This window comes from Daphnia magna, linkage group LG9, assembly GCF_020631705.1.
Source record: "Daphnia magna isolate NIES linkage group LG9, ASM2063170v1.1, whole genome shotgun sequence".
In the NCBI taxonomy this organism is placed as follows: Eukaryota; Metazoa; Arthropoda; class Branchiopoda; order Diplostraca; family Daphniidae; genus Daphnia; species Daphnia magna.
The window spans coordinates 4,465,175-4,492,066 of record NC_059190.1 but is presented as its reverse complement, the minus strand read 5'-3'; the positions used below and the strand labels follow the sequence as shown (position 1 = coordinate 4,492,066).

General features: G+C 38.0%; 53 non-coding genes across 53 annotated transcripts; 35 read left to right on the top strand and 18 right to left on the bottom strand.

Annotated features, from left to right (window-relative positions):
- The first annotated feature begins 91 nt into the window (after window positions 1–91).
- Window positions 92–164, top strand: Trnav-uac. The gene has a single exon. It is a non-coding gene; the product is annotated as a tRNA-Val (tRNA).
- A 264-nt stretch (window positions 165–428) lies between these two features.
- Trnan-guu lies at window positions 429–502 on the bottom strand. Its single transcript has one exon. It is a non-coding gene; the product is annotated as a tRNA-Asn (tRNA).
- Window positions 503–1,422: 920 nt separating this feature from the next.
- Window positions 1,423–1,495, top strand: Trnav-aac. The gene has a single exon. It is a non-coding gene; the product is annotated as a tRNA-Val (tRNA).
- Window positions 1,496–1,596: 101 nt separating this feature from the next.
- Trnav-uac lies at window positions 1,597–1,669 on the top strand. Its single transcript has one exon. It is a non-coding gene; the product is annotated as a tRNA-Val (tRNA).
- Window positions 1,670–1,933: 264 nt separating this feature from the next.
- Trnan-guu lies at window positions 1,934–2,007 on the bottom strand. Its single transcript has one exon. It is a non-coding gene; the product is annotated as a tRNA-Asn (tRNA).
- Window positions 2,008–2,927: 920 nt separating this feature from the next.
- On the top strand, window positions 2,928–3,000 carry Trnav-aac. Its single transcript has one exon. It is a non-coding gene; the product is annotated as a tRNA-Val (tRNA).
- Window positions 3,001–3,101: 101 nt separating this feature from the next.
- On the top strand, window positions 3,102–3,174 carry Trnav-uac. Its single transcript has one exon. It is a non-coding gene; the product is annotated as a tRNA-Val (tRNA).
- A 264-nt stretch (window positions 3,175–3,438) lies between these two features.
- Trnan-guu lies at window positions 3,439–3,512 on the bottom strand. The gene has a single exon. It is a non-coding gene; the product is annotated as a tRNA-Asn (tRNA).
- Window positions 3,513–4,430: 918 nt separating this feature from the next.
- Trnav-aac lies at window positions 4,431–4,503 on the top strand. Its single transcript has one exon. It is a non-coding gene; the product is annotated as a tRNA-Val (tRNA).
- A 101-nt stretch (window positions 4,504–4,604) lies between these two features.
- On the top strand, window positions 4,605–4,677 carry Trnav-uac. Its single transcript has one exon. It is a non-coding gene; the product is annotated as a tRNA-Val (tRNA).
- A 264-nt stretch (window positions 4,678–4,941) lies between these two features.
- Trnan-guu lies at window positions 4,942–5,015 on the bottom strand. The gene has a single exon. It is a non-coding gene; the product is annotated as a tRNA-Asn (tRNA).
- A 920-nt stretch (window positions 5,016–5,935) lies between these two features.
- On the top strand, window positions 5,936–6,008 carry Trnav-aac. Its single transcript has one exon. It is a non-coding gene; the product is annotated as a tRNA-Val (tRNA).
- A 101-nt stretch (window positions 6,009–6,109) lies between these two features.
- On the top strand, window positions 6,110–6,182 carry Trnav-uac. The gene has a single exon. It is a non-coding gene; the product is annotated as a tRNA-Val (tRNA).
- A 264-nt stretch (window positions 6,183–6,446) lies between these two features.
- Window positions 6,447–6,520, bottom strand: Trnan-guu. Its single transcript has one exon. It is a non-coding gene; the product is annotated as a tRNA-Asn (tRNA).
- Window positions 6,521–7,436: 916 nt separating this feature from the next.
- Window positions 7,437–7,509, top strand: Trnav-aac. The gene has a single exon. It is a non-coding gene; the product is annotated as a tRNA-Val (tRNA).
- Window positions 7,510–7,610: 101 nt separating this feature from the next.
- On the top strand, window positions 7,611–7,683 carry Trnav-uac. Its single transcript has one exon. It is a non-coding gene; the product is annotated as a tRNA-Val (tRNA).
- Window positions 7,684–7,947: 264 nt separating this feature from the next.
- Trnan-guu lies at window positions 7,948–8,021 on the bottom strand. Its single transcript has one exon. It is a non-coding gene; the product is annotated as a tRNA-Asn (tRNA).
- A 918-nt stretch (window positions 8,022–8,939) lies between these two features.
- Window positions 8,940–9,012, top strand: Trnav-aac. The gene has a single exon. It is a non-coding gene; the product is annotated as a tRNA-Val (tRNA).
- A 101-nt stretch (window positions 9,013–9,113) lies between these two features.
- Trnav-uac lies at window positions 9,114–9,186 on the top strand. The gene has a single exon. It is a non-coding gene; the product is annotated as a tRNA-Val (tRNA).
- Window positions 9,187–9,450: 264 nt separating this feature from the next.
- On the bottom strand, window positions 9,451–9,524 carry Trnan-guu. Its single transcript has one exon. It is a non-coding gene; the product is annotated as a tRNA-Asn (tRNA).
- A 919-nt stretch (window positions 9,525–10,443) lies between these two features.
- Trnav-aac lies at window positions 10,444–10,516 on the top strand. The gene has a single exon. It is a non-coding gene; the product is annotated as a tRNA-Val (tRNA).
- Window positions 10,517–10,617: 101 nt separating this feature from the next.
- On the top strand, window positions 10,618–10,690 carry Trnav-uac. The gene has a single exon. It is a non-coding gene; the product is annotated as a tRNA-Val (tRNA).
- A 264-nt stretch (window positions 10,691–10,954) lies between these two features.
- Window positions 10,955–11,028, bottom strand: Trnan-guu. Its single transcript has one exon. It is a non-coding gene; the product is annotated as a tRNA-Asn (tRNA).
- Window positions 11,029–11,944: 916 nt separating this feature from the next.
- Trnav-aac lies at window positions 11,945–12,017 on the top strand. The gene has a single exon. It is a non-coding gene; the product is annotated as a tRNA-Val (tRNA).
- A 101-nt stretch (window positions 12,018–12,118) lies between these two features.
- On the top strand, window positions 12,119–12,191 carry Trnav-uac. Its single transcript has one exon. It is a non-coding gene; the product is annotated as a tRNA-Val (tRNA).
- Window positions 12,192–12,455: 264 nt separating this feature from the next.
- Window positions 12,456–12,529, bottom strand: Trnan-guu. The gene has a single exon. It is a non-coding gene; the product is annotated as a tRNA-Asn (tRNA).
- Window positions 12,530–13,449: 920 nt separating this feature from the next.
- On the top strand, window positions 13,450–13,522 carry Trnav-aac. Its single transcript has one exon. It is a non-coding gene; the product is annotated as a tRNA-Val (tRNA).
- Window positions 13,523–13,623: 101 nt separating this feature from the next.
- On the top strand, window positions 13,624–13,696 carry Trnav-uac. The gene has a single exon. It is a non-coding gene; the product is annotated as a tRNA-Val (tRNA).
- Window positions 13,697–13,960: 264 nt separating this feature from the next.
- Trnan-guu lies at window positions 13,961–14,034 on the bottom strand. Its single transcript has one exon. It is a non-coding gene; the product is annotated as a tRNA-Asn (tRNA).
- A 920-nt stretch (window positions 14,035–14,954) lies between these two features.
- Trnav-aac lies at window positions 14,955–15,027 on the top strand. The gene has a single exon. It is a non-coding gene; the product is annotated as a tRNA-Val (tRNA).
- Window positions 15,028–15,128: 101 nt separating this feature from the next.
- Window positions 15,129–15,201, top strand: Trnav-uac. The gene has a single exon. It is a non-coding gene; the product is annotated as a tRNA-Val (tRNA).
- Window positions 15,202–15,465: 264 nt separating this feature from the next.
- On the bottom strand, window positions 15,466–15,539 carry Trnan-guu. The gene has a single exon. It is a non-coding gene; the product is annotated as a tRNA-Asn (tRNA).
- Window positions 15,540–16,460: 921 nt separating this feature from the next.
- Trnav-aac lies at window positions 16,461–16,533 on the top strand. Its single transcript has one exon. It is a non-coding gene; the product is annotated as a tRNA-Val (tRNA).
- A 101-nt stretch (window positions 16,534–16,634) lies between these two features.
- Window positions 16,635–16,707, top strand: Trnav-uac. Its single transcript has one exon. It is a non-coding gene; the product is annotated as a tRNA-Val (tRNA).
- A 264-nt stretch (window positions 16,708–16,971) lies between these two features.
- Window positions 16,972–17,045, bottom strand: Trnan-guu. Its single transcript has one exon. It is a non-coding gene; the product is annotated as a tRNA-Asn (tRNA).
- A 920-nt stretch (window positions 17,046–17,965) lies between these two features.
- On the top strand, window positions 17,966–18,038 carry Trnav-aac. Its single transcript has one exon. It is a non-coding gene; the product is annotated as a tRNA-Val (tRNA).
- A 101-nt stretch (window positions 18,039–18,139) lies between these two features.
- Trnav-uac lies at window positions 18,140–18,212 on the top strand. The gene has a single exon. It is a non-coding gene; the product is annotated as a tRNA-Val (tRNA).
- Window positions 18,213–18,476: 264 nt separating this feature from the next.
- Trnan-guu lies at window positions 18,477–18,550 on the bottom strand. Its single transcript has one exon. It is a non-coding gene; the product is annotated as a tRNA-Asn (tRNA).
- A 918-nt stretch (window positions 18,551–19,468) lies between these two features.
- On the top strand, window positions 19,469–19,541 carry Trnav-aac. The gene has a single exon. It is a non-coding gene; the product is annotated as a tRNA-Val (tRNA).
- A 101-nt stretch (window positions 19,542–19,642) lies between these two features.
- On the top strand, window positions 19,643–19,715 carry Trnav-uac. The gene has a single exon. It is a non-coding gene; the product is annotated as a tRNA-Val (tRNA).
- Window positions 19,716–19,979: 264 nt separating this feature from the next.
- On the bottom strand, window positions 19,980–20,053 carry Trnan-guu. Its single transcript has one exon. It is a non-coding gene; the product is annotated as a tRNA-Asn (tRNA).
- Window positions 20,054–20,969: 916 nt separating this feature from the next.
- Window positions 20,970–21,042, top strand: Trnav-aac. Its single transcript has one exon. It is a non-coding gene; the product is annotated as a tRNA-Val (tRNA).
- Window positions 21,043–21,143: 101 nt separating this feature from the next.
- Trnav-uac lies at window positions 21,144–21,216 on the top strand. Its single transcript has one exon. It is a non-coding gene; the product is annotated as a tRNA-Val (tRNA).
- Window positions 21,217–21,480: 264 nt separating this feature from the next.
- Window positions 21,481–21,554, bottom strand: Trnan-guu. Its single transcript has one exon. It is a non-coding gene; the product is annotated as a tRNA-Asn (tRNA).
- Window positions 21,555–22,472: 918 nt separating this feature from the next.
- Trnav-aac lies at window positions 22,473–22,545 on the top strand. The gene has a single exon. It is a non-coding gene; the product is annotated as a tRNA-Val (tRNA).
- Window positions 22,546–22,649: 104 nt separating this feature from the next.
- On the top strand, window positions 22,650–22,722 carry Trnav-uac. The gene has a single exon. It is a non-coding gene; the product is annotated as a tRNA-Val (tRNA).
- A 213-nt stretch (window positions 22,723–22,935) lies between these two features.
- Trnan-guu lies at window positions 22,936–23,009 on the bottom strand. Its single transcript has one exon. It is a non-coding gene; the product is annotated as a tRNA-Asn (tRNA).
- A 920-nt stretch (window positions 23,010–23,929) lies between these two features.
- Trnav-aac lies at window positions 23,930–24,002 on the top strand. Its single transcript has one exon. It is a non-coding gene; the product is annotated as a tRNA-Val (tRNA).
- A 101-nt stretch (window positions 24,003–24,103) lies between these two features.
- Window positions 24,104–24,176, top strand: Trnav-uac. The gene has a single exon. It is a non-coding gene; the product is annotated as a tRNA-Val (tRNA).
- Window positions 24,177–24,440: 264 nt separating this feature from the next.
- On the bottom strand, window positions 24,441–24,514 carry Trnan-guu. Its single transcript has one exon. It is a non-coding gene; the product is annotated as a tRNA-Asn (tRNA).
- A 919-nt stretch (window positions 24,515–25,433) lies between these two features.
- Trnav-aac lies at window positions 25,434–25,506 on the top strand. Its single transcript has one exon. It is a non-coding gene; the product is annotated as a tRNA-Val (tRNA).
- A 101-nt stretch (window positions 25,507–25,607) lies between these two features.
- Trnav-uac lies at window positions 25,608–25,680 on the top strand. Its single transcript has one exon. It is a non-coding gene; the product is annotated as a tRNA-Val (tRNA).
- Window positions 25,681–25,944: 264 nt separating this feature from the next.
- On the bottom strand, window positions 25,945–26,018 carry Trnan-guu. The gene has a single exon. It is a non-coding gene; the product is annotated as a tRNA-Asn (tRNA).
- Window positions 26,019–26,892: the final 874 nt, after the last annotated feature.

The window sequence follows — 26,892 nt, the reverse complement described above, 5'->3', positions numbered from 1 at the left end:
TTCCAAATCAAATGTGAAAGTTGATTTCTATAAGATATTTCCGATTCTATGGTCAGTTGCATCGAAACCATCGCTGATGCGATGAATAAACGTTCTCATAGTGTAGCGGTTATCACGTCGGCTTTACACGCTGAAGGTCCTCAGTTCGACCCTGGGTGAGAACAGTGGTTTTTCAATTTTGCAATAAAGACTCAGATCACCGCCATCATGTACATGTGTGTGAAGCAACCAAATTTGTTTATCATCAACGACCTGAGTGCTACGCCACAACTTTAACCAACGTTACCAAAACCTTGTTATCTGTAGAGCAATCATGGATTTCCATCACTGATGACTCGGCCAGCACGAAGGCAAATTATTAGGGAGGTTTTTAAAAATACCAATGCAGTGTCTGTGTGTTCACACCTTTGTTCAATCTTCTATTCCAACGCCCCTGGGTGGGATCGAACCACCAGCCTTCCGGTTAACAGCCGAACGCGCTAGCCAATTGCGCCACAGAGGCACATAAATAAATTCTTGCACAAAATCAAAATTATGGATAACATAATTAACATTTAACAGAGGTATGATTTCATTTTAGGTACAACACTATTCTCTTCAAAGACAAACTGCCAAATCGGTGGATGGGTAGATTCAGTTATGTGTGTGTTTGCTGATAACATGTGTCTGTACATGGACTCTTCCAACTACAGAATGTGATTATTTCCCTATCTCTCCGTATTAAAGCTTGTCAGGTGATGTTATTTGACGTCTAAACTAAACCACAAATCTTAAATAGAGTTTCGGACAAAGATTCTTACTACATTCATTGTTCTTAATGAAACATATAACTTAAGAAGATATATAGATTTCAATTTCAGAAGGAGAGGGAAAAGAGCGAGTCGCGGATGCCTTCTACCAGCCAAACACCGTAAGCTATTCAAGGTTGATAAGTTACAGCTTAGCAGCATGGATTACTCAAAGAAACATAAAATTTGCTTGTTAGTGTTGTTTGTTTGTTTGTTTTTTTTGGTTTTTTTTTTGGTTTTTTGTACTTGAAAACAAGCACGAGCTTAAAATGATCGCGGTTTCTAGATGGATCCCGAAATTTTCCCTTTCTCCTTCTTTCGTGGTGAAAGAAAAAATATGCTTATCTTCTTAAAGGTTCATTCGAAGCGTAGGGATGGTTGGTAAATTAATGATTCTTTTTTAATGACTAATCTAAAATGTCAACAACAAAAAAAGTAGATTGCTGACAGAGGATTTGTTGTTTTGCACATCATTTACTTGATATTGCATGTGTGCCGACTAGCTCAGCAGTTAGAACATGAGATTCCTAATCAAAGGTTGGTAGGTTTAACCCCAACGTAAATTGGATAATACAAAGTGTTGGTTACATGACTTGCTATAATTCAATTTCAATGTAGTAATTGTTATACATGTGTTCCCATAGTGTAGTGGTTATCACGTCGGCCTAACACGCTGAAGGTCCTCAGTTCGATCCTGGGTGGGAACAACATTATTAATTCCAAATCAAATGTGAAAGTTGATTTCTATAAGATATTTCCGATTCTATGGTCAGTTGCATCGAAACCATCGCTGATGCGATGAATAAACGTTCTCATAGTGTAGCGGTTATCACGTCGGCTTTACACGCTGAAGGTCCTCAGTTCGACCCTGGGTGAGAACAGTGGTTTTTCAATTTTGCAATAAAGACTCAGATCACCGCCATCATGTACATGTGTGTGAAGCAACCAAATTTGTTTATCATCAACGACCTGAGTGCTACGCCACAACTTTAACCAACGTTACCAAAACCTTGTTATCTGTAGAGCAATCATGGATTTCCATCACTGATGACTCGGCCAGCACGAAGGCAAATTATTAGGGAGGTTTTTAAAAATACCAATGCAGTGTCTGTGTGTTCACACCTTTGTTCAATCTTCTATTCCAACGCCCCTGGGTGGGATCGAACCACCAGCCTTCCGGTTAACAGCCGAACGCGCTAGCCAATTGCGCCACAGAGGCACATAAATAAATTCTTGCACAAAATCAAAATTATGGATAACATAATTAACATTTAACAGAGGTATGATTTCATTTTAGGTACAACACTATTCTCTTCAAAGACAAACTGCCAAATCGGTGGATGGGTAGATTCAGTTATGTGTGTGTTTGCTGATAACATGTGTCTGTACATGGACTCTTCCAACTACAGAATGTGATTATTTCCCTATCTCTCCGTATTAAAGCTTGTCAGGTGATGTTATTTGACGTCTAAACTAAACCACAAATCTTAAATAGAGTTTCGGACAAAGATTCTTACTACATTCATTGTTCTTAATGAAACATATAACTTAAGAAGATATATAGATTTCAATTTCAGAAGGAGAGGGAAAAGAGCGAGTCGCGGATGCCTTCTACCAGCCAAACACCGTAAGCTATTCAAGGTTGATAAGTTACAGCTTAGCAGCATGGATTACTCAAAGAAACATAAAATTTGCTTGTTAGTGTTGTTTGTTTGTTTGTTTTTTTTGGTTTTTTTTTTGGTTTTTTGTACTTGAAAACAAGCACGAGCTTAAAATGATCGCGGTTTCTAGATGGATCCCGAAATTTTCCCTTTCTCCTTCTTTCGTGGTGAAAGAAAAAATATGCTTATCTTCTTAAAGGTTCATTCGAAGCGTAGGGATGGTTGGTAAATTAATGATTCTTTTTTAATGACTAATCTAAAATGTCAACAACAAAAAAAGTAGATTGCTGACAGAGGATTTGTTGTTTTGCACATCATTTACTTGATATTGCATGTGTGCCGACTAGCTCAGCAGTTAGAACATGAGATTCCTAATCAAAGGTTGGTAGGTTTAACCCCAACGTAAATTGGATAATACAAAGTGTTGGTTACATGACTTGCTATAATTCAATTTCAATGTAGTAATTGTTATACATGTGTTCCCATAGTGTAGTGGTTATCACGTCGGCCTAACACGCTGAAGGTCCTCAGTTCGATCCTGGGTGGGAACAACATTATTAATTCCAAATCAAATGTGAAAGTTGATTTCTATAAGATATTTCCGATTCTATGGTCAGTTGCATCGAAACCATCGCTGATGCGATGAATAAACGTTCTCATAGTGTAGCGGTTATCACGTCGGCTTTACACGCTGAAGGTCCTCAGTTCGACCCTGGGTGAGAACAGTGGTTTTTCAATTTTGCAATAAAGACTCAGATCACCGCCATCATGTACATGTGTGTGAAGCAACCAAATTTGTTTATCATCAACGACCTGAGTGCTACGCCACAACTTTAACCAACGTTACCAAAACCTTGTTATCTGTAGAGCAATCATGGATTTCCATCACTGATGACTCGGCCAGCACGAAGGCAAATTATTAGGGAGGTTTTTAAAAATACCAATGCAGTGTCTGTGTGTTCACACCTTTGTTCAATCTTCTATTCCAACGCCCCTGGGTGGGATCGAACCACCAGCCTTCCGGTTAACAGCCGAACGCGCTAGCCAATTGCGCCACAGAGGCACATAAATAAATTCTTGCACAAAATCAAAATTATGGATAACATAATTAACATTTAACAGAGGTATGATTTCATTTTAGGTACAACACTATTCTCTTCAAAGACAAACTGCCAAATCGGTGGATGGGTAGATTCAGTTATGTGTGTGTTTGCTGATAACATGTGTCTGTACATGGACTCTTCCAACTACAGAATGTGATTATTTCCCTATCTCTCCGTATTAAAGCTTGTCAGGTGATGTTATTTGACGTCTAAACTAAACCACAAATCTTAAATAGAGTTTCGGACAAAGATTCTTACTACATTCATTGTTCTTAATGAAACATATAACTTAAGAAGATATATAGATTTCAATTTCAGAAGGAGAGGGAAAAGAGCGAGTCGCGGATGCCTTCTACCAGCCAAACACCGTAAGCTATTCAAGGTTGATAAGTTACAGCTTAGCAGCATGGATTACTCAAAGAAACATAAAATTTGCTTGTTAGTGTTGTTTGTTTGTTTGTTTTTTTGGTTTTTTTTTTGGTTTTTTGTACTTGAAAACAAGCACGAGCTTAAAATGATCGCGGTTTCTAGATGGATCCCGAAATTTTCCCTTTCTCCTTCTTTCGTGGTGAAAGAAAAAATATGCTTATCTTCTTAAAGGTTCATTCGAAGCGTAGGGATGGTTGGTAAATTAATGATTCTTTTTTAATGACTAATCTAAAATGTCAACAAAAAAAAAGTAGATTGCTGACAGAGGATTTGTTGTTTTGCACATCATTTACTTGATATTGCATGTGTGCCGACTAGCTCAGCAGTTAGAACATGAGATTCCTAATCAAAGGTTGGTAGGTTTAACCCCAACGTAAATTGGATAATACAAAGTGTTGGTTACATGACTTGCTATAATTCAATTTCAATGTAGTAATTGTTATACATGTGTTCCCATAGTGTAGTGGTTATCACGTCGGCCTAACACGCTGAAGGTCCTCAGTTCGATCCTGGGTGGGAACAACATTATTAATTCCAAATCAAATGTGAAAGTTGATTTCTATAAGATATTTCCGATTCTATGGTCAGTTGCATCGAAACCATCGCTGATGCGATGAATAAACGTTCTCATAGTGTAGCGGTTATCACGTCGGCTTTACACGCTGAAGGTCCTCAGTTCGACCCTGGGTGAGAACAGTGGTTTTTCAATTTTGCAATAAAGACTCAGATCACCGCCATCATGTACATGTGTGTGAAGCAACCAAATTTGTTTATCATCAACGACCTGAGTGCTACGCCACAACTTTAACCAACGTTACCAAAACCTTGTTATCTGTAGAGCAATCATGGATTTCCATCACTGATGACTCGGCCAGCACGAAGGCAAATTATTAGGGAGGTTTTTAAAAATACCAATGCAGTGTCTGTGTGTTCACACCTTTGTTCAATCTTCTATTCCAACGCCCCTGGGTGGGATCGAACCACCAGCCTTCCGGTTAACAGCCGAACGCGCTAGCCAATTGCGCCACAGAGGCACATAAATAAATTCTTGCACAAAATCAAAATTATGGATAACATAATTAACATTTAACAGAGGTATGATTTCATTTTAGGTACAACACTATTCTCTTCAAAGACAAACTGCCAAATCGGTGGATGGGTAGATTCAGTTATGTGTGTGTTTGCTGATAACATGTGTCTGTACATGGACTCTTCCAACTACAGAATGTGATTATTTCCCTATCTCTCCGTATTAAAGCTTGTCAGGTGATGTTATTTGACGTCTAAACTAAACCACAAATCTTAAATAGAGTTTCGGACAAAGATTCTTACTACATTCATTGTTCTTAATGAAACATATAACTTAAGAAGATATATAGATTTCAATTTCAGAAGGAGAGGGAAAAGAGCGAGTCGCGGATGCCTTCTACCAGCCAAACACCGTAAGCTATTCAAGGTTGATAAGTTACAGCTTAGCAGCATGGATTACTCAAAGAAACATAAAATTTGCTTGTTAGTGTTGTTTGTTTGTTTGTTTTTTTTGGTTTTTTTTTTGGTTTTTTGTACTTGAAAACAAGCACGAGCTTAAAATGATCGCGGTTTCTAGATGGATCCCGAAATTTTCCCTTTCTCCTTCTTTCGTGGTGAAAGAAAAAATATGCTTATCTTCTTAAAGGTTCATTCGAAGCGTAGGGATGGTTGGTAAATTAATGATTCTTTTTTAATGACTAATCTAAAATGTCAACAACAAAAAAAGTAGATTGCTGACAGAGGATTTGTTGTTTTGCACATCATTTACTTGATATTGCATGTGTGCCGACTAGCTCAGCAGTTAGAACATGAGATTCCTAATCAAAGGTTGGTAGGTTTAACCCCAACGTAAATTGGATAATACAAAGTGTTGGTTACATGACTTGCTATAATTCAATTTCAATGTAGTAATTGTTATACATGTGTTCCCATAGTGTAGTGGTTATCACGTCGGCCTAACACGCTGAAGGTCCTCAGTTCGATCCTGGGTGGGAACAACATTATTAATTCCAAATCAAATGTGAAAGTTGATTTCTATAAGATATTTCCGATTCTATGGTCAGTTGCATCGAAACCATCGCTGATGCGATGAATAAACGTTCTCATAGTGTAGCGGTTATCACGTCGGCTTTACACGCTGAAGGTCCTCAGTTCGACCCTGGGTGAGAACAGTGGTTTTTCAATTTTGCAATAAAGACTCAGATCACCGCCATCATGTACATGTGTGTGAAGCAACCAAATTTGTTTATCATCAACGACCTGAGTGCTACGCCACAACTTTAACCAACGTTACCAAAACCTTGTTATCTGTAGAGCAATCATGGATTTCCATCACTGATGACTCGGCCAGCACGAAGGCAAATTATTAGGGAGGTTTTTAAAAATACCAATGCAGTGTCTGTGTGTTCACACCTTTGTTCAATCTTCTATTCCAACGCCCCTGGGTGGGATCGAACCACCAGCCTTCCGGTTAACAGCCGAACGCGCTAGCCAATTGCGCCACAGAGGCACATAAATAAATTCTTGCACAAAATCAAAATTATGGATAACATAATTAACATTTAACAGAGGTATGATTTCATTTTAGGTACAACACTATTCTCTTCAAAGACAAACTGCCAAATCGGTGGATGGGTAGATTCAGTTATGTGTGTGTTTGCTGATAACATGTGTCTGTACATGGACTCTTCCAACTACAGAATGTGATTATTTCCCTATCTCTCCGTATTAAAGCTTGTCAGGTGATGTTATTTGACGTCTAAACTAAACCACAAATCTTAAATAGAGTTTCGGACAAAGATTCTTACTACATTCATTGTTCTTAATGAAACATATAACTTAAGAAGATATATAGATTTCAATTTCAGAAGGAGAGGGAAAAGAGCGAGTCGCGGATGCCTTCTACCAGCCAAACACCGTAAGCTATTCAAGGTTGATAAGTTACAGCTTAGCAGCATGGATTACTCAAAGAAACATAAAATTTGCTTGTTAGTGTTGTTTGTTTGTTTGTTTTTTTTGGTTTTTTTTGTTTTTGTACTTGAAAACAAGCACGAGCTTAAAATGATCGCGGTTTCTAGATGGATCCCGAAATTTTCCCTTTCTCCTTCTTTCGTGGTGAAAGAAAAAATATGCTTATCTTCTTAAAGGTTCATTCGAAGCGTAGGGATGGTTGGTAAATTAATGATTCTTTTTTAATGACTAATCTAAAATGTCAACAACAAAAAAAGTAGATTGCTGACAGAGGATTTGTTGTTTTGCACATCATTTACTTGATATTGCATGTGTGCCGACTAGCTCAGCAGTTAGAACATGAGATTCCTAATCAAAGGTTGGTAGGTTTAACCCCAACGTAAATTGGATAATACAAAGTGTTGGTTACATGACTTGCTATAATTCAATTTCAATGTAGTAATTGTTATACATGTGTTCCCATAGTGTAGTGGTTATCACGTCGGCCTAACACGCTGAAGGTCCTCAGTTCGATCCTGGGTGGGAACAACATTATTAATTCCAAATCAAATGTGAAAGTTGATTTCTATAAGATATTTCCGATTCTATGGTCAGTTGCATCGAAACCATCGCTGATGCGATGAATAAACGTTCTCATAGTGTAGCGGTTATCACGTCGGCTTTACACGCTGAAGGTCCTCAGTTCGACCCTGGGTGAGAACAGTGGTTTTTCAATTTTGCAATAAAGACTCAGATCACCGCCATCATGTACATGTGTGTGAAGCAACCAAATTTGTTTATCATCAACGACCTGAGTGCTACGCCACAACTTTAACCAACGTTACCAAAACCTTGTTATCTGTAGAGCAATCATGGATTTCCATCACTGATGACTCGGCCAGCACGAAGGCAAATTATTAGGGAGGTTTTTAAAAATACCAATGCAGTGTCTGTGTGTTCACACCTTTGTTCAATCTTCTATTCCAACGCCCCTGGGTGGGATCGAACCACCAGCCTTCCGGTTAACAGCCGAACGCGCTAGCCAATTGCGCCACAGAGGCACATAAATAAATTCTTGCACAAAATCAAAATTATGGATAACATAATTAACATTTAACAGAGGTATGATTTCATTTTAGGTACAACACTATTCTCTTCAAAGACAAACTGCCAAATCGGTGGATGGGTAGATTCAGTTATGTGTGTGTTTGCTGATAACATGTGTCTGTACATGGACTCTTCCAACTACAGAATGTGATTATTTCCCTATCTCTCCGTATTAAAGCTTGTCAGGTGATGTTATTTGACGTCTAAACTAAACCACAAATCTTAAATAGAGTTTCGGACAAAGATTCTTACTACATTCATTGTTCTTAATGAAACATATAACTTAAGAAGATATATAGATTTCAATTTCAGAAGGAGAGGGAAAAGAGCGAGTCGCGGATGCCTTCTACCAGCCAAACACCGTAAGCTATTCAAGGTTGATAAGTTACAGCTTAGCAGCATGGATTACTCAAAGAAACATAAAATTTGCTTGTTAGTGTTGTTTGTTTGTTTGTTTTTTTGTTTTTTTTTTGGTTTTTTGTACTTGAAAACAAGCACGAGCTTAAAATGATCGCGGTTTCTAGATGGATCCCGAAATTTTCCCTTTCTCCTTCTTTCGTGGTGAAAGAAAAAATATGCTTATCTTCTTAAAGGTTCATTCGAAGCGTAGGGATGGTTGGTAAATTAATGATTCTTTTTTAATGACTAATCTAAAATGTCAACAACAAAAAAAGTAGATTGCTGACAGAGGATTTGTTGTTTTGCACATCATTTACTTGATATTGCATGTGTGCCGACTAGCTCAGCAGTTAGAACATGAGATTCCTAATCAAAGGTTGGTAGGTTTAACCCCAACGTAAATTGGATAATACAAAGTGTTGGTTACATGACTTGCTATAATTCAATTTCAATGTAGTAATTGTTATACATGTGTTCCCATAGTGTAGTGGTTATCACGTCGGCCTAACACGCTGAAGGTCCTCAGTTCGATCCTGGGTGGGAACAACATTATTAATTCCAAATCAAATGTGAAAGTTGATTTCTATAAGATATTTCCGATTCTATGGTCAGTTGCATCGAAACCATCGCTGATGCGATGAATAAACGTTCTCATAGTGTAGCGGTTATCACGTCGGCTTTACACGCTGAAGGTCCTCAGTTCGACCCTGGGTGAGAACAGTGGTTTTTCAATTTTGCAATAAAGACTCAGATCACCGCCATCATGTACATGTGTGTGAAGCAACCAAATTTGTTTATCATCAACGACCTGAGTGCTACGCCACAACTTTAACCAACGTTACCAAAACCTTGTTATCTGTAGAGCAATCATGGATTTCCATCACTGATGACTCGGCCAGCACGAAGGCAAATTATTAGGGAGGTTTTTAAAAATACCAATGCAGTGTCTGTGTGTTCACACCTTTGTTCAATCTTCTATTCCAACGCCCCTGGGTGGGATCGAACCACCAGCCTTCCGGTTAACAGCCGAACGCGCTAGCCAATTGCGCCACAGAGGCACATAAATAAATTCTTGCACAAAATCAAAATTATGGATAACATAATTAACATTTAACAGAGGTATGATTTCATTTTAGGTACAACACTATTCTCTTCAAAGACAAACTGCCAAATCGGTGGATGGGTAGATTCAGTTATGTGTGTGTTTGCTGATAACATGTGTCTGTACATGGACTCTTCCAACTACAGAATGTGATTATTTCCCTATCTCTCCGTATTAAAGCTTGTCAGGTGATGTTATTTGACGTCTAAACTAAACCACAAATCTTAAATAGAGTTTCGGACAAAGATTCTTACTACATTCATTGTTCTTAATGAAACATATAACTTAAGAAGATATATAGATTTCAATTTCAGAAGGAGAGGGAAAAGAGCGAGTCGCGGATGCCTTCTACCAGCCAAACACCGTAAGCTATTCAAGGTTGATAAGTTACAGCTTAGCAGCATGGATTACTCAAAGAAACATAAAATTTGCTTGTTAGTGTTGTTTGTTTGTTTGTTTTTTTTGGTTTTTTTTTGGTTTTTTGTACTTGAAAACAAGCACGAGCTTAAAATGATCGCGGTTTCTAGATGGATCCCGAAATTTTCCCTTTCTCCTTCTTTCGTGGTGAAAGAAAAAATATGCTTATCTTCTTAAAGGTTCATTCGAAGCGTAGGGATGGTTGGTAAATTAATGATTCTTTTTTAATGACTAATCTAAAATGTCAACAACAAAAAAAGTAGATTGCTGACAGAGGATTTGTTGTTTTGCACATCATTTACTTGATATTGCATGTGTGCCGACTAGCTCAGCAGTTAGAACATGAGATTCCTAATCAAAGGTTGGTAGGTTTAACCCCAACGTAAATTGGATAATACAAAGTGTTGGTTACATGACTTGCTATAATTCAATTTCAATGTAGTAATTGTTATACATGTGTTCCCATAGTGTAGTGGTTATCACGTCGGCCTAACACGCTGAAGGTCCTCAGTTCGATCCTGGGTGGGAACAACATTATTAATTCCAAATCAAATGTGAAAGTTGATTTCTATAAGATATTTCCGATTCTATGGTCAGTTGCATCGAAACCATCGCTGATGCGATGAATAAACGTTCTCATAGTGTAGCGGTTATCACGTCGGCTTTACACGCTGAAGGTCCTCAGTTCGACCCTGGGTGAGAACAGTGGTTTTTCAATTTTGCAATAAAGACTCAGATCACCGCCATCATGTACATGTGTGTGAAGCAACCAAATTTGTTTATCATCAACGACCTGAGTGCTACGCCACAACTTTAACCAACGTTACCAAAACCTTGTTATCTGTAGAGCAATCATGGATTTCCATCACTGATGACTCGGCCAGCACGAAGGCAAATTATTAGGGAGGTTTTTAAAAATACCAATGCAGTGTCTGTGTGTTCACACCTTTGTTCAATCTTCTATTCCAACGCCCCTGGGTGGGATCGAACCACCAGCCTTCCGGTTAACAGCCGAACGCGCTAGCCAATTGCGCCACAGAGGCACATAAATAAATTCTTGCACAAAATCAAAATTATGGATAACATAATTAACATTTAACAGAGGTATGATTTCATTTTAGGTACAACACTATTCTCTTCAAAGACAAACTGCCAAATCGGTGGATGGGTAGATTCAGTTATGTGTGTGTTTGCTGATAACATGTGTCTGTACATGGACTCTTCCAACTACAGAATGTGATTATTTCCCTATCTCTCCGTATTAAAGCTTGTCAGGTGATGTTATTTGACGTCTAAACTAAACCACAAATCTTAAATAGAGTTTCGGACAAAGATTCTTACTACATTCATTGTTCTTAATGAAACATATAACTTAAGAAGATATATAGATTTCAATTTCAGAAGGAGAGGGAAAAGAGCGAGTCGCGGATGCCTTCTACCAGCCAAACACCGTAAGCTATTCAAGGTTGATAAGTTACAGCTTAGCAGCATGGATTACTCAAAGAAACATAAAATTTGCTTGTTAGTGTTGTTTGTTTGTTTGTTTTTTTTTTTTTTTTGGTTTTTTGTACTTGAAAACAAGCACGAGCTTAAAATGATCGCGGTTTCTAGATGGATCCCGAAATTTTCCCTTTCTCCTTCTTTCGTGGTGAAAGAAAAAATATGCTTATCTTCTTAAAGGTTCATTCGAAGCGTAGGGATGGTTGGTAAATTAATGATTCTTTTTTAATGACTAATCTAAAATGTCAACAACAAAAAAAGTAGATTGCTGACAGAGGATTTGTTGTTTTGCACATCATTTACTTGATATTGCATGTGTGCCGACTAGCTCAGCAGTTAGAACATGAGATTCCTAATCAAAGGTTGGTAGGTTTAACCCCAACGTAAATTGGATAATACAAAGTGTTGGTTACATGACTTGCTATAATTCAATTTCAATGTAGTAATTGTTATACATGTGTTCCCATAGTGTAGTGGTTATCACGTCGGCCTAACACGCTGAAGGTCCTCAGTTCGATCCTGGGTGGGAACAACATTATTAATTCCAAATCAAATGTGAAAGTTGATTTCTATAAGATATTTCCGATTCTATGGTCAGTTGCATCGAAACCATCGCTGATGCGATGAATAAACGTTCTCATAGTGTAGCGGTTATCACGTCGGCTTTACACGCTGAAGGTCCTCAGTTCGACCCTGGGTGAGAACAGTGGTTTTTCAATTTTGCAATAAAGACTCAGATCACCGCCATCATGTACATGTGTGTGAAGCAACCAAATTTGTTTATCATCAACGACCTGAGTGCTACGCCACAACTTTAACCAACGTTACCAAAACCTTGTTATCTGTAGAGCAATCATGGATTTCCATCACTGATGACTCGGCCAGCACGAAGGCAAATTATTAGGGAGGTTTTTAAAAATACCAATGCAGTGTCTGTGTGTTCACACCTTTGTTCAATCTTCTATTCCAACGCCCCTGGGTGGGATCGAACCACCAGCCTTCCGGTTAACAGCCGAACGCGCTAGCCAATTGCGCCACAGAGGCACATAAATAAATTCTTGCACAAAATCAAAATTATGGATAACATAATTAACATTTAACAGAGGTATGATTTCATTTTAGGTACAACACTATTCTCTTCAAAGACAAACTGCCAAATCGGTGGATGGGTAGATTCAGTTATGTGTGTGTTTGCTGATAACATGTGTCTGTACATGGACTCTTCCAACTACAGAATGTGATTATTTCCCTATCTCTCCGTATTAAAGCTTGTCAGGTGATGTTATTTGACGTCTAAACTAAACCACAAATCTTAAATAGAGTTTCGGACAAAGATTCTTACTACATTCATTGTTCTTAATGAAACATATAACTTAAGAAGATATATAGATTTCAATTTCAGAAGGAGAGGGAAAAGAGCGAGTCGCGGATGCCTTCTACCAGCCAAACACCGTAAGCTATTCAAGGTTGATAAGTTACAGCTTAGCAGCATGGATTACTCAAAGAAACATAAAATTTGCTTGTTAGTGTTGTTTGTTTGTTTGTTTTTTTTGGTTTTTTTTTTGGTTTTTTGTACTTGAAAACAAGCACGAGCTTAAAATGATCGCGGTTTCTAGATGGATCCCGAAATTTTCCCTTTCTCCTTCTTTCGTGGTGAAAGAAAAAATATGCTTATCTTCTTAAAGGTTCATTCGAAGCGTAGGGATGGTTGGTAAATTAATGATTCTTTTTTAATGACTAATCTAAAATGTCAACAACAAAAAAAGTAGATTGCTGACAGAGGATTTGTTGTTTTGCACATCATTTACTTGATATTGCATGTGTGCCGACTAGCTCAGCAGTTAGAACATGAGATTCCTAATCAAAGGTTGGTAGGTTTAACCCCAACGTAAATTGGATAATACAAAGTGTTGGTTACATGACTTGCTATAATTCAATTTCAATGTAGTAATTGTTATACATGTGTTCCCATAGTGTAGTGGTTATCACGTCGGCCTAACACGCTGAAGGTCCTCAGTTCGATCCTGGGTGGGAACAACATTATTAATTCCAAATCAAATGTGAAAGTTGATTTCTATAAGATATTTCCGATTCTATGGTCAGTTGCATCGAAACCATCGCTGATGCGATGAATAAACGTTCTCATAGTGTAGCGGTTATCACGTCGGCTTTACACGCTGAAGGTCCTCAGTTCGACCCTGGGTGAGAACAGTGGTTTTTCAATTTTGCAATAAAGACTCAGATCACCGCCATCATGTACATGTGTGTGAAGCAACCAAATTTGTTTATCATCAACGACCTGAGTGCTACGCCACAACTTTAACCAACGTTACCAAAACCTTGTTATCTGTAGAGCAATCATGGATTTCCATCACTGATGACTCGGCCAGCACGAAGGCAAATTATTAGGGAGGTTTTTAAAAATACCAATGCAGTGTCTGTGTGTTCACACCTTTGTTCAATCTTCTATTCCAACGCCCCTGGGTGGGATCGAACCACCAGCCTTCCGGTTAACAGCCGAACGCGCTAGCCAATTGCGCCACAGAGGCACATAAATAAATTCTTGCACAAAATCAAAATTATGGATAACATAATTAACATTTAACAGAGGTATGATTTCATTTTAGGTACAACACTATTCTCTTCAAAGACAAACTGCCAAATCGGTGGATGGGTAGATTCAGTTATGTGTGTGTTTGCTGATAACATGTGTCTGTACATGGACTCTTCCAACTACAGAATGTGATTATTTCCCTATCTCTCCGTATTAAAGCTTGTCAGGTGATGTTATTTGACGTCTAAACTAAACCACAAATCTTAAATAGAGTTTCGGACAAAGATTCTTACTACATTCATTGTTCTTAATGAAACATATAACTTAAGAAGATATATAGATTTCAATTTCAGAAGGAGAGGGAAAAGAGCGAGTCGCGGATGCCTTCTACCAGCCAAACACCGTAAGCTATTCAAGGTTGATAAGTTACAGCTTAGCAGCATGGATTACTCAAAGAAACATAAAATTTGCTTGTTAGTGTTGTTTGTTTGTTTGTTTTTTTTGGTTTTTTTTTTGGTTTTTTGTACTTGAAAACAAGCACGAGCTTAAAATGATCGCGGTTTCTAGATGGATCCCGAAATTTTCCCTTTCTCCTTCTTTCGTGGTGAAAGAAAAAATATGCTTATCTTCTTAAAGGTTCATTCGAAGCGTAGGGATGGTTGGTAAATTAATGATTCTTTTTTAATGACTAATCTAAAATGTCAACAACAAAAAAAGTAGATTGCTGACAGAGGATTTGTTGTTTTGCACATCATTTACTTGATATTGCATGTGTGCCGACTAGCTCAGCAGTTAGAACATGAGATTCCTAATCAAAGGTTGGTAGGTTTAACCCCAACGTAAATTGGATAATACAAAGTGTTGGTTACATGACTTGCTATAATTCAATTTCAATGTAGTAATTGTTATACATGTGTTCCCATAGTGTAGTGGTTATCACGTCGGCCTAACACGCTGAAGGTCCTCAGTTCGATCCTGGGTGGGAACAACATTATTAATTCCAAATCAAATGTGAAAGTTGATTTCTATAAGATATTTCCGATTCTATGGTCAGTTGCATCGAAACCATCGCTGATGCGATGAATAAACGTTCTCATAGTGTAGCGGTTATCACGTCGGCTTTACACGCTGAAGGTCCTCAGTTCGACCCTGGGTGAGAACAGTGGTTTTTCAATTTTGCAATAAAGACTCAGATCACCGCCATCATGTACATGTGTGTGAAGCAACCAAATTTGTTTATCATCAACGACCTGAGTGCTACGCCACAACTTTAACCAACGTTACCAAAACCTTGTTATCTGTAGAGCAATCATGGATTTCCATCACTGATGACTCGGCCAGCACGAAGGCAAATTATTAGGGAGGTTTTTAAAAATACCAATGCAGTGTCTGTGTGTTCACACCTTTGTTCAATCTTCTATTCCAACGCCCCTGGGTGGGATCGAACCACCAGCCTTCCGGTTAACAGCCGAACGCGCTAGCCAATTGCGCCACAGAGGCACATAAATAAATTCTTGCACAAAATCAAAATTATGGATAACATAATTAACATTTAACAGAGGTATGATTTCATTTTAGGTACAACACTATTCTCTTCAAAGACAAACTGCCAAATCGGTGGATGGGTAGATTCAGTTATGTGTGTGTTTGCTGATAACATGTGTCTGTACATGGACTCTTCCAACTACAGAATGTGATTATTTCCCTATCTCTCCGTATTAAAGCTTGTCAGGTGATGTTATTTGACGTCTAAACTAAACCACAAATCTTAAATAGAGTTTCGGACAAAGATTCTTACTACATTCATTGTTCTTAATGAAACATATAACTTAAGAAGATATATAGATTTCAATTTCAGAAGGAGAGGGAAAAGAGCGAGTCGCGGATGCCTTCTACCAGCCAAACACCGTAAGCTATTCAAGGTTGATAAGTTACAGCTTAGCAGCATGGATTACTCAAAGAAACATAAAATTTGCTTGTTAGTGTTGTTTGTTTGTTTGTTTTTTTTGGTTTTTTTTTTTGGTTTTTTGTACTTGAAAACAAGCACGAGCTTAAAATGATCGCGGTTTCTAGATGGATCCCGAAATTTTCCCTTTCTCCTTCTTTCGTGGTGAAAGAAAAAATATGCTTATCTTCTTAAAGGTTCATTCGAAGCGTAGGGATGGTTGGTAAATTAATGATTCTTTTTTAATGACTAATCTAAAATGTCAACAACAAAAAAAGTAGATTGCTGACAGAGGATTTGTTGTTTTGCACATCATTTACTTGATATTGCATGTGTGCCGACTAGCTCAGCAGTTAGAACATGAGATTCCTAATCAAAGGTTGGTAGGTTTAACCCCAACGTAAATTGGATAATACAAAGTGTTGGTTACATGACTTGCTATAATTCAATTTCAATGTAGTAATTGTTATACATGTGTTCCCATAGTGTAGTGGTTATCACGTCGGCCTAACACGCTGAAGGTCCTCAGTTCGATCCTGGGTGGGAACAACATTATTAATTCCAAATCAAATGTGAAAGTTGATTTCTATAAGATATTTCCGATTCTATGGTCAGTTGCATCGAAACCATCGCTGATGCGATGAATAAACGTTCTCATAGTGTAGCGGTTATCACGTCGGCTTTACACGCTGAAGGTCCTCAGTTCGACCCTGGGTGAGAACAGTGGTTTTTCAATTTTGCAATAAAGACTCAGATCACCGCCATCATGTACATGTGTGTGAAGCAACCAAATTTGTTTATCATCAACGACCTGAGTGCTACGCCACAACTTTAACCAACGTTACCAAAACCTTGTTATCTGTAGAGCAATCATGGATTTCCATCACTGATGACTCGGCCAGCACGAAGGCAAATTATTAGGGAGGTTTTTAAAAATACCAATGCAGTGTCTGTGTGTTCACACCTTTGTTCAATCTTCTATTCCAACGCCCCTGGGTGGGATCGAACCACCAGCCTTCCGGTTAACAGCCGAACGCGCTAGCCAATTGCGCCACAGAGGCACATAAATAAATTCTTGCACAAAATCAAAATTATGGATAACATAATTAACATTTAACAGAGGTATGATTTCATTTTAGGTACAACACTATTCTCTTCAAAGACAAACTGCCAAATCGGTGGATGGGTAGATTCAGTTATGTGTGTGTTTGCTGATAACATGTGTCTGTACATGGACTCTTCCAACTACAGAATGTGATTATTTCCCTATCTCTCCGTATTAAAGCTTGTCAGGTGATGTTATTTGACGTCTAAACTAAACCACAAATCTTAAATAGAGTTTCGGACAAAGATTCTTACTACATTCATTGTTCTTAATGAAACATATAACTTAAGAAGATATATAGATTTCAATTTCAGAAGGAGAGGGAAAAGAGCGAGTCGCGGATGCCTTCTACCAGCCAAACACCGTAAGCTATTCAAGGTTGATAAGTTACAGCTTAGCAGCATGGATTACTCAAAGAAACATAAAATTTGCTTGTTAGTGTTGTTTGTTTGTTTGTTTTTTTTGGTTTTTTTTTTGGTTTTTTGTACTTGAAAACAAGCACGAGCTTAAAATGATCGCGGTTTCTAGATGGATCCCGAAATTTTCCCTTTCTCCTTCTTTCGTGGTGAAAGAAAAAATATGCTTATCTTCTTAAAGGTTCATTCGAAGCGTAGGGATGGTTGGTAAATTAATGATTCTTTTTTAATGACTAATCTAAAATGTCAACAACAAAAAAAGTAGATTGCTGACAGAGGATTTGTTGTTTTGCACATCATTTACTTGATATTGCATGTGTGCCGACTAGCTCAGCAGTTAGAACATGAGATTCCTAATCAAAGGTTGGTAGGTTTAACCCCAACGTAAATTGGATAATACAAAGTGTTGGTTACATGACTTGCTATAATTCAATTTCAATGTAGTAATTGTTATACATGTGTTCCCATAGTGTAGTGGTTATCACGTCGGCCTAACACGCTGAAGGTCCTCAGTTCGATCCTGGGTGGGAACAACATTATTAATTCCAAATCAAATGTGAAAGTTGATTTCTATAAGATATTTCCGATTCTATGGTCAGTTGCATCGAAACCATCGCTGATGCGATGAATAAACGTTCTCATAGTGTAGCGGTTATCACGTCGGCTTTACACGCTGAAGGTCCTCAGTTCGACCCTGGGTGAGAACAGTGGTTTTTCAATTTTGCAATAAAGACTCAGATCACCGCCATCATGTACATGTGTGTGAAGCAACCAAATTTGTTTATCATCAACGACCTGAGTGCTACGCCACAACTTTAACCAACGTTACCAAAACCTTGTTATCTGTAGAGCAATCATGGATTTCCATCACTGATGACTCGGCCAGCACGAAGGCAAATTATTAGGGAGGTTTTTAAAAATACCAATGCAGTGTCTGTGTGTTCACACCTTTGTTCAATCTTCTATTCCAACGCCCCTGGGTGGGATCGAACCACCAGCCTTCCGGTTAACAGCCGAACGCGCTAGCCAATTGCGCCACAGAGGCACATAAATAAATTCTTGCACAAAATCAAAATTATGGATAACATAATTAACATTTAACAGAGGTATGATTTCATTTTAGGTACAACACTATTCTCTTCAAAGACAAACTGCCAAATCGGTGGATGGGTAGATTCAGTTATGTGTGTGTTTGCTGATAACATGTGTCTGTACATGGACTCTTCCAACTACAGAATGTGATTATTTCCCTATCTCTCCGTATTAAAGCTTGTCAGGTGATGTTATTTGACGTCTAAACTAAACCACAAATCTTAAATAGAGTTTCGGACAAAGATTCTTACTACATTCATTGTTCTTAATGAAACATATAACTTAAGAAGATATATAGATTTCAATTTCAGAAGGAGAGGGAAAAGAGCGAGTCGCGGATGCCTTCTACCAGCCAAACACCGTAAGCTATTCAAGGTTGATAAGTTACAGCTTAGCAGCATGGATTACTCAAAGAAACATAAAATTTGCTTGTTAGTGTTGTTTGTTTGTTTTTTTTTTTGGTTTTTTTTTGGTTTTTTGTACTTGAAAACAAGCACGAGCTTAAAATGATCGCGGTTTCTAGATGGATCCCGAAATTTTCCCTTTCTCCTTCTTTCGTGGTGAAAGAAAAAATATGCTTATCTTCTTAAAGGTTCATTCGAAGCGTAGGGATGGTTGGTAAATTAATGATTCTTTTTTAATGACTAATCTAAAATGTCAACAACAAAAAAAGTAGATTGCTGACAGAGGATTTGTTGTTTTGCACATCATTTACTTGATATTGCATGTGTGCCGACTAGCTCAGCAGTTAGAACATGAGATTCCTAATCAAAGGTTGGTAGGTTTAACCCCAACGTAAATTGGATAATACAAAGTGTTGGTTACATGACTTGCTATAATTCAATTTCAATGTAGTAATTGTTATACATGTGTTCCCATAGTGTAGTGGTTATCACGTCGGCCTAACACGCTGAAGGTCCTCAGTTCGATCCTGGGTGGGAACAACATTATTAATTCCAAATCAAATGTGAAAGTTGATTTCTATAAGATATTTCCGATTCTATGGTCAGTTGCATCGAAACCATCGCTGATGCGATGAATAAACGTTCTCATAGTGTAGCGGTTATCACGTCGGCTTTACACGCTGAAGGTCCTCAGTTCGACCCTGGGTGAGAACAGTGGTTTTTCAATTTTGCAATAAAGACTCAGATCACCGCCATCATGTACATGTGTGTGAAGCAACCAAATTTGTTTATCATCAACGACCTGAGTGCTACGCCACAACTTTAACCAACGTTACCAAAACCTTGTTATCTGTAGAGCAATCATGGATTTCCATCACTGATGACTCGGCCAGCACGAAGGCAAATTATTAGGGAGGTTTTTAAAAATACCAATGCAGTGTCTGTGTGTTCACACCTTTGTTCAATCTTCTATTCCAACGCCCCTGGGTGGGATCGAACCACCAGCCTTCCGGTTAACAGCCGAACGCGCTAGCCAATTGCGCCACAGAGGCACATAAATAAATTCTTGCACAAAATCAAAATTATGGATAACATAATTAACATTTAACAGAGGTATGATTTCATTTTAGGTACAACACTATTCTCTTCAAAGACAAACTGCCAAATCGGTGGATGGGTAGATTCAGTTATGTGTGTGTTTGCTGATAACATGTGTCTGTACATGGACTCTTCCAACTACAGAATGTGATTATTTCCCTATCTCTCCGTATTAAAGCTTGTCAGGTGATGTTATTTGACGTCTAAACTAAACCACAAATCTTAAATAGAGTTTCGGACAAAGATTCTTACTACATTCATTGTTCTTAATGAAACATATAACTTAAGAAGATATATAGATTTCAATTTCAGAAGGAGAGGGAAAAGAGCGAGTCGCGGATGCCTTCTACCAGCCAAACACCGTAAGCTATTCAAGGTTGATAAGTTACAGCTTAGCAGCATGGATTACTCAAAGAAACATAAAATTTGCTTGTTAGTGTTGTTTGTTTGTTTGTTTTTTTTGGTTTTTTTTGTTTTTGTACTTGAAAACAAGCACGAGCTTAAAATGATCGCGGTTTCTAGATGGATCCCGAAATTTTCCCTTTCTCCTTCTTTCGTGGTGAAAGAAAAAATATGCTTATCTTCTTAAAGGTTCATTCGAAGCGTAGGGATGGTTGGTAAATTAATGATTCTTTTTTAATGACTAATCTAAAATGTCAACAACAAAAAAAGTAGATTGCTGACAGAGGATTTGTTGTTTTGCACATCATTTACTTGATATTGCATGTGTGCCGACTAGCTCAGCAGTTAGAACATGAGATTCCTAATCAAAGGTTGGTAGGTTTAACCCCAACGTAAATTGGATAATACAAAGTGTTGGTTACATGACTTGCTATAATTCAATTTCAATGTAGTAATTGTTATACATGTGTTCCCATAGTGTAGTGGTTATCACGTCGGCCTAACACGCTGAAGGTCCTCAGTTCGATCCTGGGTGGGAACAACATTATTAATTCCAAATCAAATGTGAAAGTTGATTTCTATAAGATATTTCCGATTCTATGGTCAGTTGCATCGAAACCATCGCTGATGCGATGAATAAACGTTCTCATAGTGTAGCGGTTATCACGTCGGCTTTACACGCTGAAGGTCCTCAGTTCGACCCTGGGTGAGAACAGTGGTTTTTCAATTTTGCAATAAAGACTCAGATCACCGCCATCATGTACATGTGTGTGAAGCAACCAAATTTGTTTATCATCAACGACCTGAGTGCTACGCCACAACTTTAACCAACGTTACCAAAACCTTGTTATCTGTAGAGCAATCATGGATTTCCATCACTGATGACTCGGCCAGCACGAAGGCAAATTATTAGGGAGGTTTTTAAAAATACCAATGCAGTGTCTGTGTGTTCACACCTTTGTTCAATCTTCTATTCCAACGCCCCTGGGTGGGATCGAACCACCAGCCTTCCGGTTAACAGCCGAACGCGCTAGCCAATTGCGCCACAGAGGCACATAAATAAATTCTTGCACAAAATCAAAATTATGGATAACATAATTAACATTTAACAGAGGTATGATTTCATTTTAGGTACAACACTATTCTCTTCAAAGACAAACTGCCAAATCGGTGGATGGGTAGATTCAGTTATGTGTGTGTTTGCTGATAACATGTGTCTGTACATGGACTCTTCCAACTACAGAATGTGATTATTTCCCTATCTCTCCGTATTAAAGCTTGTCAGGTGATGTTATTTGACGTCTAAACTAAACCACAAATCTTAAATAGAGTTTCGGACAAAGATTCTTACTACATTCATTGTTCTTAATGAAACATATAACTTAAGAAGATATATAGATTTCAATTTCAGAAGGAGAGGGAAAAGAGCGAGTCGCGGATGCCTTCTACCAGCCAAACACCGTAAGCTATTCAAGGTTGATAAGTTACAGCTTAGCAGCATGGATTACTCAAAGAAACATAAAATTTGCTTGTTAGTGTTGTTTGTTTGTTTGTTTTTTTGGTTTTTTTTTTGGTTTTTTGTACTTGAAAACAAGCACGAGCTTAAAATGATCGCGGTTTCTAGATGGATCCCGAAATTTTCCCTTTCTCCTTCTTTCGTGGTGAAAGAAAAAATATGCTTATCTTCTTAAAGGTTCATTCGAAGCGTAGGGATGGTTGGTAAATTAATGATTCTTTTTTAATGACTAATCTAAAATGTCAACAACAAAAAAGTAGATTGCTGACAGAGGATTTGTTGTTTTGCACATCATTTACTTGATATTGCATGTGTGCCGACTAGCTCAGCAGTTAGAACATGAGATTCCTAATCAAAGGTTGGTAGGTTTAACCCCAACGTAAATTGGATAATACAAAGTGTTGGTTACATGACTTGCTATAATTCAATTTCAATGTAGTAATTGTTATACATGTGTTCCCATAGTGTAGTGGTTATCACGTCGGCCTAACACGCTGAAGGTCCTCAGTTCGATCCTGGGTGGGAACAACATTATTAATTCCAAATCAAATGTGAAAGTTGATTTCTATAAGATATTTCCGATTCTATGGTCAGTTGCATCGAAACCATCGCTGATGCCGAATGAATAAACTGTTCTCATAGTGTAGCGGTTATCACGTCGGCTTTACACGCTGAAGGTCCTCAGTTCGACCCTGGGTGAGAACAGTGGTTTTTCAATTTTGCAATAAAGACTCAGATCACCGCCATCCATGTACATGTGTGATGTAAAACAACAAATTTTTGTTTAGGCTCAACCACCACTGAGTGCTACGGCCACTAAAATTTTTTCCCAGCACGAAGGCAAATTATTAGGGAGGTTTTTAAAAATACCAATGCAGTGTCTGTGTGTTCACACCTTTGTTCAATCTTCTATTCCAACGCCCCTGGGTGGGATCGAACCACCAGCCTTCCGGTTAACAGCCGAACGCGCTAGCCAATTGCGCCACAGAGGCACATAAATAAATTCTTGCACAAAATCAAAATTATGGATAACATAATTAACATTTAACAGAGGTATGATTTCATTTTAGGTACAACACTATTCTCTTCAAAGACAAACTGCCAAATCGGTGGATGGGTAGATTCAGTTATGTGTGTGTTTGCTGATAACATGTGTCTGTACATGGACTCTTCCAACTACAGAATGTGATTATTTCCCTATCTCTCCGTATTAAAGCTTGTCAGGTGATGTTATTTGACGTCTAAACTAAACCACAAATCTTAAATAGAGTTTCGGACAAAGATTCTTACTACATTCATTGTTCTTAATGAAACATATAACTTAAGAAGATATATAGATTTCAATTTCAGAAGGAGAGGGAAAAGAGCGAGTCGCGGATGCCTTCTACCAGCCAAACACCGTAAGCTATTCAAGGTTGATAAGTTACAGCTTAGCAGCATGGATTACTCAAAGAAACATAAAATTTGCTTGTTAGTGTTGTTTGTTTGTTTGTTTTTTTGGTTTTTTTTTTTGGTTTTTTGTACTTGAAAACAAGCACGAGCTTAAAATGATCGCGGTTTCTAGATGGATCCCGAAATTTTCCCTTTCTCCTTCTTTCGTGGTGAAAGAAAAAATATGCTTATCTTCTTAAAGGTTCATTCGAAGCGTAGGGATGGTTGGTAAATTAATGATTCTTTTTTAATGACTAATCTAAAATGTCAACAACAAAAAAAGTAGATTGCTGACAGAGGATTTGTTGTTTTGCACATCATTTACTTGATATTGCATGTGTGCCGACTAGCTCAGCAGTTAGAACATGAGATTCCTAATCAAAGGTTGGTAGGTTTAACCCCAACGTAAATTGGATAATACAAAGTGTTGGTTACATGACTTGCTATAATTCAATTTCAATGTAGTAATTGTTATACATGTGTTCCCATAGTGTAGTGGTTATCACGTCGGCCTAACACGCTGAAGGTCCTCAGTTCGATCCTGGGTGGGAACAACATTATTAATTCCAAATCAAATGTGAAAGTTGATTTCTATAAGATATTTCCGATTCTATGGTCAGTTGCATCGAAACCATCGCTGATGCGATGAATAAACGTTCTCATAGTGTAGCGGTTATCACGTCGGCTTTACACGCTGAAGGTCCTCAGTTCGACCCTGGGTGAGAACAGTGGTTTTTCAATTTTGCAATAAAGACTCAGATCACCGCCATCATGTACATGTGTGTGAAGCAACCAAATTTGTTTATCATCAACGACCTGAGTGCTACGCCACAACTTTAACCAACGTTACCAAAACCTTGTTATCTGTAGAGCAATCATGGATTTCCATCACTGATGACTCGGCCAGCACGAAGGCAAATTATTAGGGAGGTTTTTAAAAATACCAATGCAGTGTCTGTGTGTTCACACCTTTGTTCAATCTTCTATTCCAACGCCCCTGGGTGGGATCGAACCACCAGCCTTCCGGTTAACAGCCGAACGCGCTAGCCAATTGCGCCACAGAGGCACATAAATAAATTCTTGCACAAAATCAAAATTATGGATAACATAATTAACATTTAACAGAGGTATGATTTCATTTTAGGTACAACACTATTCTCTTCAAAGACAAACTGCCAAATCGGTGGATGGGTAGATTCAGTTATGTGTGTGTTTGCTGATAACATGTGTCTGTACATGGACTCTTCCAACTACAGAATGTGATTATTTCCCTATCTCTCCGTATTAAAGCTTGTCAGGTGATGTTATTTGACGTCTAAACTAAACCACAAATCTTAAATAGAGTTTCGGACAAAGATTCTTACTACATTCATTGTTCTTAATGAAACATATAACTTAAGAAGATATATAGATTTCAATTTCAGAAGGAGAGGGAAAAGAGCGAGTCGCGGATGCCTTCTACCAGCCAAACACCGTAAGCTATTCAAGGTTGATAAGTTACAGCTTAGCAGCATGGATTACTCAAAGAAACATAAAATTTGCTTGTTAGTGTTGTTTGTTTGTTTGTTTTTTTTGGTTTTTTTTTGGTTTTTTGTACTTGAAAACAAGCACGAGCTTAAAATGATCGCGGTTTCTAGATGGATCCCGAAATTTTCCCTTTCTCCTTCTTTCGTGGTGAAAGAAAAAATATGCTTATCTTCTTAAAGGTTCATTCGAAGCGTAGGGATGGTTGGTAAATTAATGATTCTTTTTTAATGACTAATCTAAAATGTCAACAACAAAAAAAGTAGATTGCTGACAGAGGATTTGTTGTTTTGCACATCATTTACTTGATATTGCATGTGTGCCGACTAGCTCAGCAGTTAGAACATGAGATTCCTAATCAAAGGTTGGTAGGTTTAACCCCAACGTAAATTGGATAATACAAAGTGTTGGTTACATGACTTGCTATAATTCAATTTCAATGTAGTAATTGTTATACATGTGTTCCCATAGTGTAGTGGTTATCACGTCGGCCTAACACGCTGAAGGTCCTCAGTTCGATCCTGGGTGGGAACAACATTATTAATTCCAAATCAAATGTGAAAGTTGATTTCTATAAGATATTTCCGATTCTATGGTCAGTTGCATCGAAACCATCGCTGATGCGATGAATAAACGTTCTCATAGTGTAGCGGTTATCACGTCGGCTTTACACGCTGAAGGTCCTCAGTTCGACCCTGGGTGAGAACAGTGGTTTTTCAATTTTGCAATAAAGACTCAGATCACCGCCATCATGTACATGTGTGTGAAGCAACCAAATTTGTTTATCATCAACGACCTGAGTGCTACGCCACAACTTTAACCAACGTTACCAAAACCTTGTTATCTGTAGAGCAATCATGGATTTCCATCACTGATGACTCGGCCAGCACGAAGGCAAATTATTAGGGAGGTTTTTAAAAATACCAATGCAGTGTCTGTGTGTTCACACCTTTGTTCAATCTTCTATTCCAACGCCCCTGGGTGGGATCGAACCACCAGCCTTCCGGTTAACAGCCGAACGCGCTAGCCAATTGCGCCACAGAGGCACATAAATAAATTCTTGCACAAAATCAAAATTATGGATAACATAATTAACATTTAACAGAGGTATGATTTCATTTTAGGTACAACACTATTCTCTTCAAAGACAAACTGCCAAATCGGTGGATGGGTAGATTCAGTTATGTGTGTGTTTGCTGATAACATGTGTCTGTACATGGACTCTTCCAACTACAGAATGTGATTATTTCCCTATCTCTCCGTATTAAAGCTTGTCAGGTGATGTTATTTGACGTCTAAACTAAACCACAAATCTTAAATAGAGTTTCGGACAAAGATTCTTACTACATTCATTGTTCTTAATGAAACATATAACTTAAGAAGATATATAGATTTCAATTTCAGAAGGAGAGGGAAAAGAGCGAGTCGCGGATGCCTTCTACCAGCCAAACACCGTAAGCTATTCAAGGTTGATAAGTTACAGCTTAGCAGCATGGATTACTCAAAGAAACATAAAATTTGCTTGTTAGTGTTGTTTGTTTGTTTGTTTTTTTTTTTTTTTTTGGTTTTTGTACTTGAAAACAAGCACGAGCTTAAAATGATCGCGGTTTCTAGATGGATCCCGAAATTTTCCCTTTCTCCTTCTTTCGTGGTGAAAGAAAAAATATGCTTATCTTCTTAAAGGTTCATTCGAAGCGTAGGGATGGTTGGTAAATTAATGATTCTTTTTTAATGACTAATCTAAAATGTCAACAACAAAAAAAGTAGATTGCTGACAGAGGATTTGTTGTTTTGCACATCATTTACTTGATATTGCATGTGTGCCGACTAGCTCAGCAGTTAGAACATGAGATTCCTAATCAAAGGTTGGTAGGTTTAACCCCAACGTAAATTGGATAATACAAAGTGTTGGTTACATGA